Raw genomic sequence first — 19,457 nt, forward strand, 5'->3', positions numbered from 1 at the left:
ATGTGCCTCTAGCCTCTCTGTCTAGGTACAGGGCACAATCCTGGAAGGCTTCTAAGCAATTTCAGCTCCTGGCTGTTTAGCTACAGGGTTTCTTTGCCTTAATAATTCCCTGACTCACCCAGGAGTTTGGAGCTAGGAATTGTAATAGAAACGAAGATGGACAATAACTTGACAGGCAAAGGATTGCTTGTAACTGCACAAGCTGTGTGTCACGGGTGGTCTTCTTTATATTTCAAAGTTGCAGAAATAATTTTGCATCTTTGGAGGATGCAGAAGAAAGGTGAGCAGGAATGAGTGAGTCAAATCACCTCTTTATCCCTTTAAAAATAGGCAACTGATTTGGGGAAATCTAAATCCAGCATAGAAGTATCTACATGTAGGACACATGCAAATCTATGCAGATATGTGCAAATGAGCAGCTCCAGACTTTTCAGAGTAAGTCCTTGCCAGGATTTTTCTCGTTTGAGCAAAAAATCAGGTAGTCTCCAAATCCAATAACAAAGTATCTCATGACAGCATAAGGATATCAGTAGAGGGAGCATATAGAGGTTAATAAACATATTTATGGAACATTTACTACATAGAAAGCCTTGAAGTACAGTCTAGTAGCGTTTTTAAACCATGATCATAAACATGATAGGCTATACAGGAGAATGCAAGTGCCCTCTTTCTCCACACCCACAGTTAATATCCCCTTCTCCTTTCAGGCCCCAGTGGGTGGTCAGGCTGCTCCACTTCGTGCCAGTCTGAGTCTAGTAGCTGCACCTCCTCTCATCACCCCTGGTTCCTGTTTGTCAGTAGTCCAGTCACTGTGGCTCAAGACCCTGGCTTAAACCTGCCAGGGGGCCTTATCTTATCTCCTGGGCTGCCTTCCCAGCGGCCTGATGGCTGGTTGGCCCTGATCTCTTAAAGGGGCTGCATGCATTCCCACCTGCTCCATTTACCCTCAAGAATACCCCAGAAATCTAGGGCTGCACTGCCTGTGGAGGGTCAGGTTCACCATACCACTCCCTCCTCTCACATCTGGCTGCAGGGCTGCTACAGTATGATTTATTAACTTAAAATGGGGAAAGATGCTGATGTTTTTACATGCTTTTAAATGCTTATCATATCATGTAAAAGCCCTGCATCTCAGTATTTACAGTTTCCTGCTCTGTAAAATTGAGTTTTAAAGGGGGAGAGGGGCTCAGGATAAAAAGTCAATATAGAAAAATCAGTTGTATCTCTATATACTAGCAGCAAACAATGAAAAATTGAAATTTTAAAAAGACTACTTACAATAGGGTAAAAAATATGAAATATTTAGGAATAAATTTGACAACAGATGTGCAAGACCTATATACTGAAAACTGTAAAACACTAGCGAGAGAAATTAAATAAAATATAAATAAAAGGAGAAATATACTCTTTGTATGGAAAAGGAAAGTGTTAAAATATCAATTCTCCACTTACTTTCCTATAGAGTCAATACAATCTCAATAGGTTCTTTGTAAAAATTGACAAAGTGATTCTGAAATTCATATAGAAATGAAAAGGACCTATAATAACCCCAAAAAATTTAAAAAAAAAGAATAAGGTTAGAAGAATAAAGAATAAAGTTAGAAGTCTTAGATTACCTGACTTCAAGATTATAAATCTACAGTAGTCAAGACAATGTGGTATCAGCATAAAGATACATGTACAGATAAATGTAACAGAATAGAGAGTCCAGGAATTGACCAAATGACCATGTATATATGGTCAATTGGTTTTCCACAGAGGTATAAAGGCAATTCAATGTGGGAATGACAGCCTTTTCAGTACATGGTGCTGGAAAACTAGAGGTCCATATACCAAAAACAAAAACAAAACCCCTTGACCCTACCATTAAAAATGAACTCAAAATGGACTAAGGCCTAAAATGTAAGAGCTTAAACTATAAGATTTCTAGAAGAAAACACAGGAGAAAATCTTAGTGATTTTTGCTTTGGCAAATTTCTTAAATATGACACAAACGCACCAACTTTAAACAAAATATCAAGAAATCAAACTTCAGGGACTTCTCTGGTGGTGCAGTGGTTGGGAATCTGCCTGCCAATGCAGGGGACACAGGTTCAAGCCCTGGTCCGGGAAGTTCCCACATGCCGTGGAGCAACTAAGACCGTGCGCCACAACTACTGAGCCGGCTCTCTAGAGCCCATGAACCACAACTACTGAAGCCCATGCACCTAGAGCCCATGCTCCGCAACAAGAGAAGCCACCACAATGAGAAGCCACCACAATGAGAAGCCTGTGCACCACAACGAAGAGTAACCCCCGCATACCGCAACTAGAGAGAGCCCACGCACAGAAATGAAGATCCAACACAGCCAAAAAGAAAAAGAAATAGAACTTCATTGAAATAAAAAACTTTACTTCTCAAATGATGTTGTTACAAAAATAAAAAGGTAAGCCATAAACTGGAGAAAATATTTGCAAAACATGTGTCATAAAACTTTCATCTAGAATATATAAAAACTCTTACAACTAAATATTAAGACAGCAAACACAATAATAAAAAAAAGGTGGGCAAAAGATTTAAACCGACACTCCACCAAAGAGGATATACTATGTCAAATAAAACACATGAAAACATGTTCAACATCATTAGTCATTAGGGAAATGCAAATTGAATCCATAATAACACTACACACACCCACCAGAACTGCTAAAATTAGGACTAATCATACCAAATATTGACAAAAATGTAAATGACCTGGAAGTCATACCCTGCTGATGAGACTACAAATGGTACGTCCACTTTGTTTAACTTTTTAAGAAACTGCCAAACTTTTTCGTACAGTTTAACATACAACCCATTGATTCCTAGGTATTTACCTAAAAGAAATGTAAGCATATGTCCACACAAAGACTTGAACAAAAATATTCATAGCAGCTCGTTTGTAAGAGCCCCAAACCGCAAAAAACTCAAATGTCCATGAATAGGTGAACACAATATGTGTTACATCCATGAAGTGGAATATGACTCAGCAATAAAAAGAAATGAATTATTGATATACATAACAACATGGATGCAGCTCAAAATAATTGTGCTGAATGAAAGAAGCCAGACCCCTTCCCCCCAAATAAAAAATCTATTCTGTATGATTCCATTATACAAAACCCTTACAAACATAAAACGAATTTATAGTGGCAGAAAGCAGATCAGAAGTTGCATGGACATAGGGTAGACAGAGGGATTTCAAAAAGGCAGGAAGAAACTATGGGGAGTGATGGATATATGTGCATTATCTTAATTGTAGTTATGGTTTCAAAAAATGCATCAAATTTTACCCTTTAAATAGTTTATCATAAATCAATTATACCTCTTATAGAGGTATATTATATGAGACATTAAAAAAAAACCCAGCACCTACTCCTGGGCCTCACCCACTATGTTTTATACTGTGATGAATGTGGGTAAGTGAAGGCGGGGTGGGCACGGATTCCAGCTTTTCATAGTGATCCGCTTTAGTCTGCTGGTTAAAGGCAGGAATGGACATGGCCTTGAATCAGCCTGGACTCCTCTCCTGGATTTAGGTCAAATAATGTGGCAGACCTGAATGTGGCCTTTATAAAAATAAAGAATTATTTGTTTTATGACAGAAGGGAAAATATCAGGTAAAACCCTGTACAGTTCACAAAGCCCTCTCATCATTATCTCACTTGATTCTTTTACGGTCTTATGAGGTAAGCAGAAAAATATTAACACTCTCATTTTACAAAAAAACAAACAAACAAACAAACATAAAACCTGAGGCTCAAAGAGGTAAAGGGTCTTGACTAAGATAACCCACCTCCTACATGGGAGGCAAGGCTAAACCCAGAGTCTCTTAACCTCAGTCTGGAGCTCTTTCCTGTTAACACGCGGTCTGCCCACAGCCTGGCTGACACCCCCGCCTGTCCCTCAGCCCTGGCTCCGCTCCCAGAGCTGTGGAACGTGAACCAGCATCGTGGTGCTCACCCCACACTGGGTGGATGCTTTTCTACAGCACAAGTGACAGGCCCAGAAGGGGTCCCAGGATGGATGAAAACAGGGGCAGCTCTAGGGTCAGAATAGGCTCAACTAAGGGGAACCATGCAGTGTTAAGACAGGGGAGACTGGGAGAGATGAGGGTATCTAAGGATCTAATCAGATCACACATCTGATGAGAAAAGAGGGGGGAAAAAACCAACCAAACACCACTCCCAAGGCAGGAAGTCTGGTGGGTGTGGAAGCAGCTGGAAGCTGTTAGAGGGCTCCAGGCCTCTGCACCCTTCCTCTCCCTCCTCCTCTGTCCCCCACCCTCCCTCCTCCTCCGCTCTGGCCAGGGCCAGGGCTGGCTGGGAGCCCCACCTCTCTCTCTCCCTTGTTCTGAGGACAGGATGACAGGAGGGAGGAAACCCACTCTGCAGGGCATGGGGGCACAAAATGTAAGAGGCATCTAAAAATTCAATGATAGAGATTGATAATATTTTAATGTAATATTTTTTGGAATAAAAATTAGTGCAAAAAAATCCATGATGAATGAAATATCATTTTAAATAAAGACCAGATCAGTATTACTCAATTTCCCTTTAGCCTGAGGCGCCAACATTGCTTGGAATGACACTGCTACTTATCCTGTTGTTATTGAAAATGTTGATATTTTTGTTCTTCATGAAATTTTTGCACTGATTTTGATTTTTGAAAATATCGCATTAAATGTTATTTATCTTGATTACTGAGTTTTTTGGCATCCTCTTAAATTTTGTGCCTAAGGAGAGTGCCTCAGTCACCTCACCCAAGTCAGCCCTGCTCAGGGATGAGACTGGGGGGACTGGGAGGGAAATGGGGAGACTGGACAAGGCCCAGAAAGGGCCAGAGAGAGGCCTGCACTCTTCAAAAACCTCCGTGCATGAGAAACAAAGAAAGGCTGAGGAATTATTCCAGATTAAAGAGGAGTAGAGACATGCTCCTGGATTAGATTCCAATGACATTACTAGAGCAACTGGTGACTGTCTATTAGATAATAGTATTGTATCAATGTTAAGCTTCCTGAATTTGTTGATTGTACTGTGTTTATGCAAGAGAATATCCTTGTTTTTAAAAGAAAGAAAAGATAATGAAGTAATAAGGGTCAGAGGGTGACAGCTGCCTGAGAGCTACATTAAGCCAAATGCCCCTCTCTCTCCAGCCTGTCTTTCCTCCAATTCCAGGCAGTCCCAAGAGGGACCAATGGTGATGGCAGGAAGTCTTGTCCAGAAGACCAGGTATTGGAGGGCTGGTTGGACATTTTCTTCCCGAAACAAGAATTAACCTTGACAACTGGCACAGAAAAGAAAGGAAGTTAACACCTACCCAAGGCATGACACTAGCACATTCTCTGCTGAACCTCCCGAGATACGTACTGCTGTCCTGCAACTATGGAGGAGGAACCTGAGAGGTCAGGTAAGCAGCCCAAGGCTACACGGTTCGGAAGTGGGAAAGCTGGGATTAGAGCCCAGGACACAGCCCAAAGCCAGTCTTTTCCCACTTCAAGTTCGTTGTGCAACTTGAAATTCCCTTCTCGTGCATCATCCTACAAACTAATCCTTTAGTTTATTTTTGCTGAGTTGAATCTGCATTGGCCTTGAGATTTTTGGCTCTGGAGTCAGACTGTCCCAGTTCCAATTCTGACTCTACCAGTTACTACCTAAGGGGCTCTGAGTGAGTGACTTAACCTCTCTGTGCTTTCATTCCCCTATCTGTAAACAGGGATAATATAAACTCCTACCTCAAGGGTCTGTCATAGGATTAAATGAGATTATACAAGCAGAGAATTCAAGAGAGATCCTGGCACCTAGTAATGTTCAGTAAATGCCAGTAATCATTATTAACTGTCTGCCTCTGTCTCAGATCATTCACTCATGGGAACCAATGGCCTAATTTTTTACTACAAAACCCCTTAGCACTTTGACACGTGAAGATGAATGCTTAATAATTGCTCCTAAAGAAGTTATCCATCAAGATGGCACTTTAGATATTCCTCAATCTAGTTTGTAATGCCTTTAAGCCACCACCCACCTCAGATCACTTGTGATCATCTGAGGCAGACCCCTTACCCTTAGGAGCCAGAATAATCAACACCTAAGAATCTCAGAGGAGGGAGGTCTGCCCTATCATACTCTGAACTAGGAGGGAGATTCTGTTTTTCTGTGTCATGTCACACTTGGAAGTTAAAAAGCAAGTCAATTCTAGGGACTACATCACTGGGCTGAAGGAGTTGTCTGGGAAGACCCAAGTTCTAGTGCTTGTACTGCACCCATCCAGCTGTATAATGTGGGCAAGTGCTTGCCCCTTGGGGCCCACTGGGCCTGAGCAGGGAATTACCTTGCGCATAGAGTGATTGAGAGGACAAAAGAGGCTACCAAGTCCTGAGCACTTCAGGTTCCTTGAGAAAGCTCCTCTGGAGCTCTCTCCCTATTTTACAGTTTGGGTCCAGCTGAGGAGGACCCACAGCATGAGAAGGAAAACAAACCAACAGATTATGCATCTAGGGGGCTGAAGAGGGGCAGACCAAGGGCAGGGTGCCCAAAGGTCAAGCAGCGGTCAGATTTAGCCAAGATGGCCCCTCTGTGACAAAGGCAGAGCTGGAGCAGGGCAATTTTCTAACTATAAACAGAAACTCAAGAAGCCCCAGGCCACACACAGGCATGTGTGAGGATGAGGGTAAAGCATGGAGGACACCGGGTATTGTATGTAGAAGAAAGGGCTTGTGAAGTGGCAGCAAGGGAAGGAAGGAGGGTGAGTGAATGTGGGTGCATGAGAATGGAGGGGCAGAGCCAGGTCTGTGGGGCCTGAAGCTTATACAATTTGGGCAGTTCTTATGAAGAAAAAGACTACAAGTACAAGTTAGAGGGAGCCTTGGAAGGCGCTGGTGCGAGTGGGAGGCTGAAGCTAAGCTGCACCGCTTCCCGGCAAACTCGCCCCCACGTCTGTCCGTCCGTACCTCTGAACTCAGGCACAGCTCACACACCTGTGTTTGTCTGAGGCTCCCAGCCCCTGCCTCAGCACTGTTTCTCTTTCCCATCACACAGTGCTTTGCCTGACCTGATTTATTTTTCATGACAGAGAGCACGAAATAGAGCCCCCATACCCTGGAATTAAATTTCTCTCCACCTCAGTGCAATGGGTATTTGGATTTTGTGCCACTCCCCAAACCCCCTCCAATGCATTGCACCATCACCATCGCCACTGGGGCCACATCTCTCCCTACCCCACATACTTTGCTATGGGTAGCCCCACCTTCCCCAAAGGGCAAGGCAGGGGCCCTCCAAGCTGCCAAGAGGGGTAAAACCGCAGCTCCCCCGGCCGCCTGGCCCCTGCATTCCAGCCCTGCGCCCAGAGTTTGACCTTCTCTGTGGCTGCTGCAGATGTGTTCTGTGTTCCAGAAATAGCTCAGCTCCTGGGTCCCTGCAGGCCCTCCCTCTCCTCCACCCAGAGACACCCCCACCTCACAGGCTCCAGGGGAGTCAGGCAAGAGCAGAGGGAAGGGCTCAGTTCTCCACTGCCTTCCCGCCCCTCCCGGAGCAGAGCCAAGTGGGGCCTGCCTCCTCAGCGCCTCCTCCTTCCAGCCCCAGCACTTCTGGCCGTGTCTGCCATTACAGTGGATGGAGGTGAGAGTTTGGGCAGAGGAAGGCGTGAAGGAGGGACAGCTCCATGAAAGGCTTAGACAACTTGACCCCTCAATGTGTTTCTCTTCTCTGGAGTTCATTTGGATGAAGGGCAGCAGCCAGCCAGAAACAGTTCCAAATCCCATATACCCTGGCCCAAATCCCTGTCTTCTCATGCAAGGGGATGATTTCATAGTCACTGATTCGATCCTAACCTAAACAAGATGGCGGGCATCGGTCCTCCTCACAAGCCCGAGATGGAATGGGGGACAGTGGACTCAATAACATTATGAAAGACTGAATTTAGAAACAGTGACGCGCTTTTAGGCATGAGGCTTTTAGATCTTGACTCCCTAGTGTCTGATGGAACAATAAAATCTTTCCTGAAGGACTTTACTAAAAGGCTAGAGTGATAACTCTGGGTAGGCTGGGGGCCTGAATGGCCTTCAAGATTTGGGTTCCATGCCTTTTCCACCCACGGGGAGCGGCAAGGACTCCGCAGCCATGCGCTGGCTCCTTCAGTCACACTGCCGTGCTACCTACTAGGACTTGCCAGCCCCCATAGCCAGGCGGGAAAAGAGCTGAAAAAAAGAGGCCAGGGGTGTGTGAACTCTCCAAGCCAAACTCCTCTAGGCTTGGAGGTCCAGGAAAAGCTAATGGTGATAGAAAGTACCCATCCCTTTCTAGAAACTGCCCCTCCACCTTGATACCCACATAGTTCCGGTGGTAACAGCCATGATCCTAAAACCTGACACTACTCTCTTGGTTATAGGTAGCCACCTGACCCCAGCTCAGCCAAAACACCTTTCCAGGGATGGGAATTGGGATTGAGAGAAAAAAAGAGATCGTTCCTTCTCCAGGTAACAGGTACACGAGGGAGTTGCTGGAAGCCATCTTTTCCACCCTGTAGGCTGACCACGGAGCTGGAAGGGCTCTGCAGGGAGAAGAAACTGAAGCCAGCACACGGAGAGGAACAAAGGGCAAGACCATACTTGCAGCATTTAGCTTCTTGGTTCTAGTTTGTTCCTGTGGTCCAGCCGTTTCTCTGGCCCTTACAATAAAATCCCCTTTGGGGTTTAAGGTGCTTTGAGCAGTTCCAGTAACGTACTCAAAAGTCCTAACTAATACCAGGAAGAAGAACAAGATGACTTCTGGAGGACCCAACGTCTCAACTCTGCAGATGTGGCTGGCATGAGGAAGAAAAGGAAGGTAAAAGGAAGAGGAAGGAAAAGGACCAGGGAGTTTGCCCAAGGGTAGCAGAAAACGGTGCTGGAAGACCTTGACTGGCCTAGAAGTCAGGCTGTCTGAGAGGACAGGGTGGAGGTAAGAGTCAGAGAAAGCAGATAAGTTTGCTACTACCCAGTTTAGAAACGCTCCCAGGATGTTTAGGGGGAGTGGGCAACAGGAGAAGTGGGGGCTATATGGGTGAACTAAGATCCCTAACGAAGGTGGCAGACCAGCCCTGTTGATGGATGGGCCAGGGCGCTCGGAGCCCACAGGCTAACACAGCTTTGAGACACGTTCCCAGAGGACATCCGTTATTTGGGGGAGAAGAAAATCTTATATCCTCCCTCTTGCACTTTCCAAAGCAAATGAGGGTCCTTTGCCACCTTAGAGGCTCACAGTTGTCTCAGACCAAGGGTTCTGATCTGCCCCTCAGGTCTTCTTTAGAGAAACCTACTTTCCAGGCAGCAACTCCATGAGCTAATGGTCCCTTTAAGAATATCTTCCCCCACTCTGTTCTCTAGTTGTCTGGAGCAGATGTTCCTTGTTCCTATGGCAACGAACCTACCACCCTTCCTAATGGGTAGAAGGACGCACACAGCACAGACCACTCCCCAACCAGAGCAGCTGGCCCGAGTGCTGCTTAGAGTTCACTGACAGCGGGACAGCACAGGACACTGTGGACTCCTGTGTGCCTGCATAGTAAGAGTTCAAATCTTAGCTGACCTACAGATGACCCAGAAATGGCAGCCACCATCTGACAGCACTTAGAAGGTAGGGGGAGGGGGTTACCTATGTCACTGCCCAGACAACAGACCAACGTCCATCTTTCCAATGAAGTGTTAAAAAGCATGCGGTGTATCTTCAACAAATTGAATTAGCTCTTCCTTTGACCTTTTTTCACATCACTAATGAAGACCAGTGAGACCCCCCCTCCAATTGAATTCTGCTTATTTCGAGCTGCACACCACCCTCACCCTCATCTGGAGTTTGTGACCCTCCCAGACAGTCCTTCTCTCAAGATGGGTCCCTACTCAAGGCAAGCCTTCTACAGCAGGTGGTGGGCAGGGAAGCAGGAAGCACTGTGCGTTCCATTGGTTCTGCACGGGGTTGTTTCCACTGCAGATGATGCTTCTCTCACTAAATCCAGTTTGACCCCATTTGTTCTTGGCTCTCACAGCCCCCACGAAGCCAGCTGGATTCTTCTTGTAAGCCACAAAGTTGACTGAACTTTAGCTTCCTCTCTTCTGAGACTTTAGCTTACTGGGATCCCAGAAGTCAAGGTATGAATAAGAACAAGCCAATAAATGATCCCTATCAGATGTGCAGGAAGTGCCTTCCTAATCAGGGAAGATGCCGAAGTCAGAGCTCCCCACCCCCACCCTCAACTCTCCTTCAGTCACTCCTAAAGGTAAAGTGCATCATACCTCGGAGGAAAAAGCCTGGCTCCGGAGACGGACAGACCCGGATTGGAATCACAGCTCAGCTCTGTGATTGGAATCCACTTATCAGCCGAATGGCATTAGACAAGTTACTGATGCTCTCCGAGCCCTAGCTTCCTCACCTGTAAAATGGGAATGCTAATTCCACCTGGTAGGATTATGTGAGGCAATATAGAACTGCGATGCCTTAATAGCAGTCCCAAATCCACAAATATCTGAAAATCAAAAGTTTTTTCCTAACTCAACAGAACCCAACCTGACTTGAACCTAGTTAGTAGCAAAGCATGACCTGAACTGGCATGAGACTCTTTTTAGCCTTTATTTATCCCACTTGTATGACTTTTTAGATATATCTTGCTGCAGAAATATTAGTATGTGTGATTTCGGAGCTGCTCCAGACCCTGCTGGAGGTTCTTATGTAATACACAGGGTGTGCGTCATGTCACCATTCTGAAATCCACAGGCCCCAGGCATTCCCGATGATGAGTTGTAGAGCTGCCTGAGCTCCTCCTCCAGCCCCTGAAGTCAGGGGTTTCAGGAAGCCATTAGAGTTATTTAAACTAAAGATGTTGACAAACATTTAAAGCATTTGCCTCATCACAATCTGAATCTCTCCTGGGTCCCTGGGTTCCTGCAGCCTGGAGCCAGCAACCTGAGACACAAGTTGGCATGGGGTAGGGGAGAGGATCCAAAGACCAGCCCTTCAGCCTGTACGAATCTGCTGCTTTTCCACCCGAACAGAGCTAGCAGAGGCAGTGTGTTGTTCTTATTTGATTGGACTTCAGGTACAGACATGCCTGAATATTCCAAACATGCCTCCAACTCCCCACCTCACTGGGCTTCCAGCGCTCTCCCCACTCTACCACCGTCCCACAGCTTCATCTCTGCTACCTACTCCCTAGAGGCATTCCCAGGGGAAGAAATGACAGCGCCTCGGGGAATACTAAGGCGTAGAGGGGGCCAAAGTGTGTGGGGAATTGGGCTACAGGAAGGAAAAGATGCTGAGTGTGAGGGAGATGATGAAGATGGACACTCTGGATGAGAAACAAATATCTGACACACAGTGGAACAGGTTTGGCATGTTTCTCCTGATGCTGTTTCACGGCCCCAGGAGGCTTTTAAAATAGGAAAGCAGCCCTGGCCCATAACTGTGAGCAATATTGAGCAACTGTTATTCTCAGCTCCCTTGGCTCTAGCCGTCCATTACAGGACTTACTGATGACTGTGAAGGACTTGACCTGTCCCAATGCACTGTCGTCCAAGTGGGCATCTCAGTTCTGACCCTGGATCTGCTGTCTTGAAAATACCCATCTCATCCTGCCACCTCAAGCCACTTTTCCAACAGACATGCAATTGCTGGACAGCAGACCTGCAGCTCTGAGAAAGGCACGAGACTCTCCTCTTGGAGTGATAAGGTCTACCTATTGGTCAAATGGAGAGTTGAGGCATGGAGAGTTGAATAGGATGGTGGCAATCAAATTCAACCCCCTCGCTTCACAGATGGGAAATCTGAGGCCCAGAGAGGGACTGAATTACCCAAGATCATGCAGCCGATTGAAGACAAAGGTGGCCCTGGAGTCCGGATATTGCTTTCCACTGCCTCACCGTGACAAGGATGGGAACATCTTTGAGGTCCCAGTCATGTTCTCGTTGACCTTTACAGTCAGAAAAAGGCATGCTGAATGGTTCTCACCCTCTGCCCTTTCGTCTTGAACATCTCAGAAGAGATCCTAATTTCTAAGAATTTCACTGTACTCCTTGACTCTGTGTCCCAATCTACCCAAAGTTAGGACAAAATCCTTATGAAAGCCCCCTTGGGGAAAGCCACTGTCGCTGGTGACCAGAGATGAGCTAAGAGAATCACTGCCTTGACACATGATTCACTTGTCCCAAACCTAGGTGGAGCCATCAGAGGGTATGTGGAGGGGTCTCCTGTGCAGGAGCACCTCGGGTGGCGGAGATCTTTCATCTGCACTTCTTGGATTCTTTTTCACTTTGTCTTTCCCCCTCCACTGATTTGAATAAGTCTGCGGTGTCTGCCATCATTCACGGGTTTAGGCTTTTCTGTAGCACTGTTCTTAGGGGTTGTGCTGCTCTACTGCCCCATCACCATCCAGAAACCTTTGGGAGAGGAGAATTTAATGCACCTAGGCTTGGTCTTCGAGCTCAGAGGCTAAGGCTTCCCTGTTGCCTTTAGTAGTTTGTCCTACTTCTCTCTCTGTCCCAGGAAAGCTTCAGGTAAGGGTCTGCTACCCACTCCCACAAACTCAACAGCCCAGGTAGGATCTCCACTGCTTTCCCAGGCTAGGAGGGCTCTTGTTTCAGAACATAAAATTGGGGTGGAAAATCAGAAAATTCTCTCCTACTAAGAGGCCTCTGGACTTTCAGGAAAAAAGGGTCCTAGAACAAATCTCAAAAAGAGCATCTAGTTAAATTTCCAGGGTGATTTCAAACTGACTTTCCTCTAAACGCTTTCTCTCCTACAAGTCTGCACACATGTGCACACCCAACCACATGTCTCAGTCTGGCAGCTGGGGCTGCCTGGGGATTCCCACATATTTGTTGCTATTCCAGGCCTGACTCTCCAGAAGGTAGAAGACCCAGACACTCTAAGGCCTCCAGGAGCCTCCAGATTTAGAAAAGCTCCAGCTGATATTCTTGAGAGCTCAAGAAGGTCCACCATTTCAAAAACTGATGGCAAGATCTTTTGAATACCCGTGTTTCCAAATGATTAACACTGGATGCCAAGACCTCAAATGTAAAATATACCTCATGCTGCTCCCATATTTCAAACTACAAATCCTCTCCGTCTTTTCCAAGCATAAGAGATGACTTCCATCATTTCCCAAAAATGACTATAGGACTAGGAACCAGCAAGGCCTGATCCCAGAGCCCCTCAGAGAAGGGAGAGTCTCAGACTTCCTGACAAAGAGGATGAGGAAGTGAGAACACATTCCTCTGCCAGTGACCTTATCCTGGAGGCAGAAACCTCCCACAGTGTAAAAATGAGGAAACTGAGACTCCGTGTGAGTTTATCATGGTCCAAGGACCCACAGGGAAAGAACAGTGGTGACAAGATCAGAATCCAAGTTTTCAGAAATCTGCCCCAAAGAGCCCTTATCAGGGAGATAGAGTCTCATCTGTTTGAAGAAGATCCTGCCGGGAGGCAAGATTTTTTGATTTCATAGACCAGTTAAATTTCAAAAAATGAAATGTAAGGAACCGCTGTAAAGTTGCCAACTCTTTATTTTGCCAAATAAGGACATTAAAAAAGCCTAGCTACCATCTACTCTCATCATCAGCTCATGAAAAGAATAAGCAAGCCATAACCTCAGAATAAATATTTGAGTACATCTCCTGCCCCCAAAAGTAATCCTTTAAACTGAATACATTTTGCTTCCTGAAAAAAAATTCAGTATGCTTTCCCTTTTTTTCTCATTTCATTTCAGACTGGTGAAAACTCTGTCACAGACCAAAATTTGATAATCACTGGGACAGATGACCTCTCTATGTCCCTTTTAGCTTAAGCCTAAAAATGAAGAGAACAATCCTAAGCTTTGGTGATTCAGACCCTTCCAGGAAACCTGAGCTGGCAAATGTGGAAGGGAGGGGGAATTGACAAGCATACTGTTCTTTGCTCATGTGAGCACACTCTGTCAACTACAAAGGACTAAGCAATGTTCATTAGTTTATAAATCTAGTGTTCAGTGAGCGTCCACCCCCATGTGGAGCCTCCCAGGTTTCCGTGAGTCCCTGGATTTTACAGTCCCCTTATCTGTTCAGATAATCCAGGGAGAAGAAGGAGGAAGACAATCTGCCCCAAGTCAAGAATTATCTAAGAGATAAAGGCGGCCACTGGTGAGTGGTAGAGAGCATCAGATCAGCAGCTAACATAGATGCAGACCCACTGATGCCGTTTCAGTTGCACAAGTAGGAGCCCAGAGAGGACTGACTCCATTCCAGGGAGCAGTTTTTCCGGGCTGCCTTCCACAGCTGATTGCTTCTTGCTCATTACTCTGACGGAGACAGTGTGGGGGGTGAAGAGGCAGAGGGAAGTCGAGACAGTACTGTGGTATAGGGGAAACACAAAAGAGCACTGGATTAGGAGTTGGATCTTGATCCTAATCCCTGTCCTTCTGCCGACTAACCATGAGTCCTTTAGCACCTTTTGGCTCCAGTTTCCTCATCTATATTGTGGGAATGATATTCTGTCTTCCTGACAGGACTGCAGTTAGACTGTGAGATCCTTGAGGGCAGAAACAGGTCTCATCTGTGTCTATATACCCAATCTCTAACACAGTACCTAGGAGAGAATAGGGCTTGGTAAACATCTACTGAATTGAACCGATGTTTCAATATATTGAATCTGCAGAAGAGAGTGTCTCTGAAAGCACACTCCAAGCTGGAAAACCGTACACAACTGAATAAAATGAAAGGTTATTATTATCCGTTGGCCAAACTGATGCATTGCATCAGTATACTTGCATTGCAAGTATACAAAGACACTGGAATTCTATTTGGAAGTAGCAGGTGATGCAAGTAAAAAATAATTTTTTAAAATGCTCATAGTTTCAAAAGTGACCAGACTATACAACCTACTAATTATATTGCCTAATAAATAACTGTGTGATTGCCTCCTAGACTCTACTGCATTATATAATTTCTCGGGCTGAAAATGTGTTTCTACTGTGCTTGCCCAGCCCACATCACCTCTCATCCATCTATCTCATTATATTCAGAAGTCGGTAGGTAAGCCCTGGTTCTCTCACCTACTTCAGGTTGCACCTATGTTGACAGCTGAGGTCCCTGCTGGCTGCAGCCTGGGACTGTATCAGAACCTAAGACTCCCTGGTCCCCTCTCCTGGGTACTTTCCATCCACTCCATGTTCTGCCTCCAGCGGACTCCACCACTCCCCTCTTCCAATGCTTACCGCACTGCCCCAAATTTGCTTCTCAAAAGCCGCCTCCAGGCCCTTGCCAAGTCACATTCGGCCTGGCCCATCCGCCATTCCTGCCGGATCCTGCCTCACCGCATGTGCTGCCCACTGGGCACGACTGCACAGACAGGTCTTGGCAGTGAGGCCAGGCTGCCCGCCCACCGGCCCTGGTACGAGGTAGGTCTCTGAACTCTGCTCCTGCCACTGAGAAACACCACACAAGCCCTGGGAAGACAGAACCACATTCAGCCAGCCTGACTCACCAATCACCACCCCATCCAAATTTGTGCTTTCGGGAAGAGCGCCAAGCCCCCACCCCACGCCCACCCCAGGCATTGGCCTCCATCCTGCCCAATTCCGAGCCTCTGAGAAGAAAGTGCTCCTGGCACTTGTCTCACAGCTTTGATCTTGTTCAGCTGGTTCAAGCTAATTCCACACGGAGACCATGCTGGAATCTATAGTGATTACACCTTCCCACCATGCCGCAGACTTACAGTTAGCTTTACCAGGAGTGTTTCCAAATGCCTGCAAAAACCAGGGCCAGTTCTAGGGACATTAGTCCTCTGGACACATACCTCCATGTCACTAAGTTCCCTCTGCAGCCCCCTACCCCCAAATGAGGAACTATTCACATTCTAGAAGCCAGAAATTTTCTCTAACTTTATGATTGGAGACCCTCAAGGAAGATGGACGTTCTTGGGACAGTCTTGTTAGGAGATAAAGAGGGGATAAATAAAGAGAAAGTGTTAAAAGAAGATTTGTTTTCCAAATACAATAGCAATGCTCCCAACACACACACACACACACACACACACACACACACACTCTCCCTCCCTTCCCCCCTCTCCCTCCTACAGACACACACCTCCCTCCCTCCCTCCCTCCCTCCTTCTCTTTCTCCTTCTCTCTCTCTCTCTCTCTCTCTCTCTCTCTCTCGCTCTCTCTCTGTCCCTCATCGCTCTTATTGTGAATTATTCCTCTTTGCCCAGCATGTGCATCCTTCCCCCCGGTCCTCCCCACTGAAGTTTGGGTAGCCCCAGTTCTTCCTAGCCCATGTGCCCAGGACCCCAGATATTACCTTCCATGCTGGAAGTCAGATCCCAACTGGAAGACGCAGACTGATGATTGGGAAGGAATCCTAACAATACTCCAGACCCAAGAAAATTGCTAAGAGTGGCTGCTGCAGCTCCCATGAGAAGGAAGGAGACAAGGAGAGGGACCAGGAATCCAAAATTTCCCCAGCCTTCCAGGAAGGTTCTGGTGTCAGCTCGCTCCCTGCTCTAGCATTGACTGAAAACCAGGGAAAATTCTCCTGATAAAGCAGAGTCTGAAATCTGAAACTGCAGGTTGGCTGAGTCCTATATAAATACACTCACACCCCCGGCTCCTTGGGTCTGATGGCTTACCCGCCCTCGCACTCCCCTCCCTCCCCATCCAGGCTGCAACTTGGTAACATCAGACAGCCCTCTAGCTGCAGCTCCTCCAGAAAGCCCGAGAGAGGAGAGCAGAGTGGAGCCATGCAGGCCCAGAGAGAGACCTGTCAGGCGCTGTCCACAGTCTCTCCCAGCCCCAGCCCCTCCAGCTGTTCAAGTCCAGGTGCTTAAGTGACGCTCAGGGTCATGGCATTGACGGTGATGGGTAAGTTCAGTTTAGGAGCAAAGATTTCTAGAGTCTCCCTCCATATCAACGAATAATATTCTCCTAAGGATCAGTTTCCAGATAACTGGTCTCGTATATACTCATTGCTAACCACACCTTCCTCTCCTCTTCCAAGTTTCTGCATCCGGCTCTTGTAGCGCCACCCCTTCCCTTATGTTTCACCTGTAACAGAATCAGGCCAGGTGAGAGTGGGAAGGGAAATCTGATGACAACTGGCTCATTTTGCAGATGAGGGAGATGAGGCCAGGAAGATGAAATGGCTTGTCAAAGCTAGGCCATGACTCCCAGCCAGATTTGGCATCTTGGGTAGTAGAATGGAAAGAGAAGGCTTTAAAAGTCAGATGGAATATGCTTTAACACAACTAGGTTCTCACTTGAACCACTGATTGTGAGAAAAATCACTTAACCTCTCTGAGCCTCAATTTCCTCATTTGTAAAATGAGGCAAATGATTCTACATGAGAGAGTAACAATTATCAATACATAGGTAACAGGCATAAAGCAGTAGGCACATAATAGGCATTCAGTAAAGATCCACTGTGCACCCCTCTGTCCACGACTGCACACTAGCTTTTGTTGGCTGGCTTTGGACTCAAGAAGGTAACTCTAAATTGCCTTTAGTACTTACTGTTCCTCCAGGTGTTGGTTTAATGTTTCCAGTTCATTGTCTTTATGTCAACCTATTAGCATTCAGAGCTTACTTTGAACAGTGCTCAGAATGCAATGCTTCATTTCTATAAAGGAAAATCTTTGATCTACAGGCCAAGGTCATAGATTCACATTGAAGCCCTCCTTGCAGATGTCCCTCACATCTCCACCTCCAGGCTCCAAGCTTCAGTCCCACGAGCACAACCACACATTGAGCATTTCCCCAAGGGTAACTGTTCTTGGCCTTAAACTCACATATCTAAAATCAAATTAAGACTCACCACCCACTGACTAGCTATATTATAGTATTGATATGGAACAGTCTCCAAGATATAGTAAATGAAGATAGTGAGGGGCAGAGCAATTAACTTCATATACTACCATTTGGGTTAAGAAATGATTTGTAACTACCTATATATATTAGTCTAGAGCAGAGGTCAGCAAATTTTTTATGTAAACAGTTAGATGGTAAATATCAATATTTTCTGCTTCGTGGGCCTTATAGTCTCTGTTGCAGCTACTCAATTCCGCCTTTGTAGCACAAAAGCAGCCACAGAGAATATGCAAAGAAATGAGCGTAAACAAATGATCATAGCTGTATTACAATAAAACTGTACTTGTGGACACACTTAAATTTCATACAACTTTAATGCATCACAAACCACTTTCTTCTTCTTATTTTTTTAGCCCTTTAAACATAAACACAATTGCTGGCTCATACAAAATTAGGTGGGGGGCCAGATTTGGCTCATGGGTCATAGCCTAGACTGCCTTAGAGCATCTCAGGAAGGACATACCAGACACTGGTAACAGTGATCACCTTCAAGGAGGGAGCTGAGGCTAAATCTGAGAGGGGGCAGGAGGGAAACTTTTCACTGAATACTATTCTGTACCATTTGAATACTGTAACCTATGCATGTTAAAAAACAGTCAATTATTAATGGGCTCCCCATCTAAGTTCTCTTACTTCTGTCAATGTCAACATTAACTGTCCCAGGCAACAAGGCTTATAACTACAAGGTCAGCTTTGACTCTCTCCCACCCCTGTCTCTCACTCCAACAGTAATCAGTGTCCAAAATCCATTGGCCCAGTTCACCAAGTGCCTCAGCCCAGAACTAGCTATCTGCTTCTCTCACACACACCCCTACTATTGTCTTTACCACTCAGCTGTTGTCTCATACAGCCTTGTACCCTTAACTGACTTTTTACTTGTGTAAAGCTTATTTCCAAAGAGAGACTGAAGCTTTTTAAGGACTGGGACAATTCCTTGCCTTCCCCCTTAGCTCCTACACCAGTGCCTTGCACCTAGTAGGAACACCATAAATGGTTGCTTGATTGTTAATCTCCCATCCTGCTAGAGATGGTTTGGAATACACGGAAAAGACCCACCCAGAATAGAAGCTGGTTCTGAGACATGTGGCAAGGCAAGAGTGCACACAAGCCTTTGATGGTAGTAAAGAACATATAGGGAGAGGAAAGATGTTAGAGCCAAGGCTTGATCCAAATGAGAGGAGCTGTGCTTTGGAGAAGGCTGTCAGGAAGCTCCAGGGGAAATTTCCCCTAATTCTGATCTCTCATGCATTCGCATGGTAGTGTAGGGAAACCCCCTGTCCTCAACTGGGGAATTTTGGTGATCCCAGAACCAGAACCTCCCACATTTAGGAGAAGCGATCTCAGCACAAAGCAGTCTTCCCTCCCACCCAATGCAGGAAAAGCTCTCTCCAACACTTGGAAAGATGAAGGTGCCACGTGAACTCCTGCAAGGGCAAGACGCTCACTACCTTTGAAGGTGGCCTATCCCACTATTGAAGAGTGCCATCATCACACTTTCTGCCTCCACCCATTGTTTCCAGTTCTGAACTAAACAGTTAAAGACTTCCTGAGCGGGTTACAAAAAGAAAACTAATGATAATTG

The 19,457-nt window shown here is 46.0% G+C and overlaps 1 protein-coding gene across 1 annotated transcript in view; it reads right to left on the reverse strand.

The window, feature by feature from the left end:
* The window catches only part of PLEKHA6 (pleckstrin homology domain containing A6), a 118,449-nt gene that overhangs the window by 55,996 nt on the left and 42,996 nt on the right, over nucleotides 1-19,457 (reverse strand). The window lies entirely within an intron of this gene.

The sequence above is a fragment of the Eschrichtius robustus genome, chromosome 3, assembly GCF_028021215.1.
Source record: "Eschrichtius robustus isolate mEscRob2 chromosome 3, mEscRob2.pri, whole genome shotgun sequence".
Taxonomy (NCBI): Eukaryota; Metazoa; Chordata; class Mammalia; order Artiodactyla; family Eschrichtiidae; genus Eschrichtius; species Eschrichtius robustus.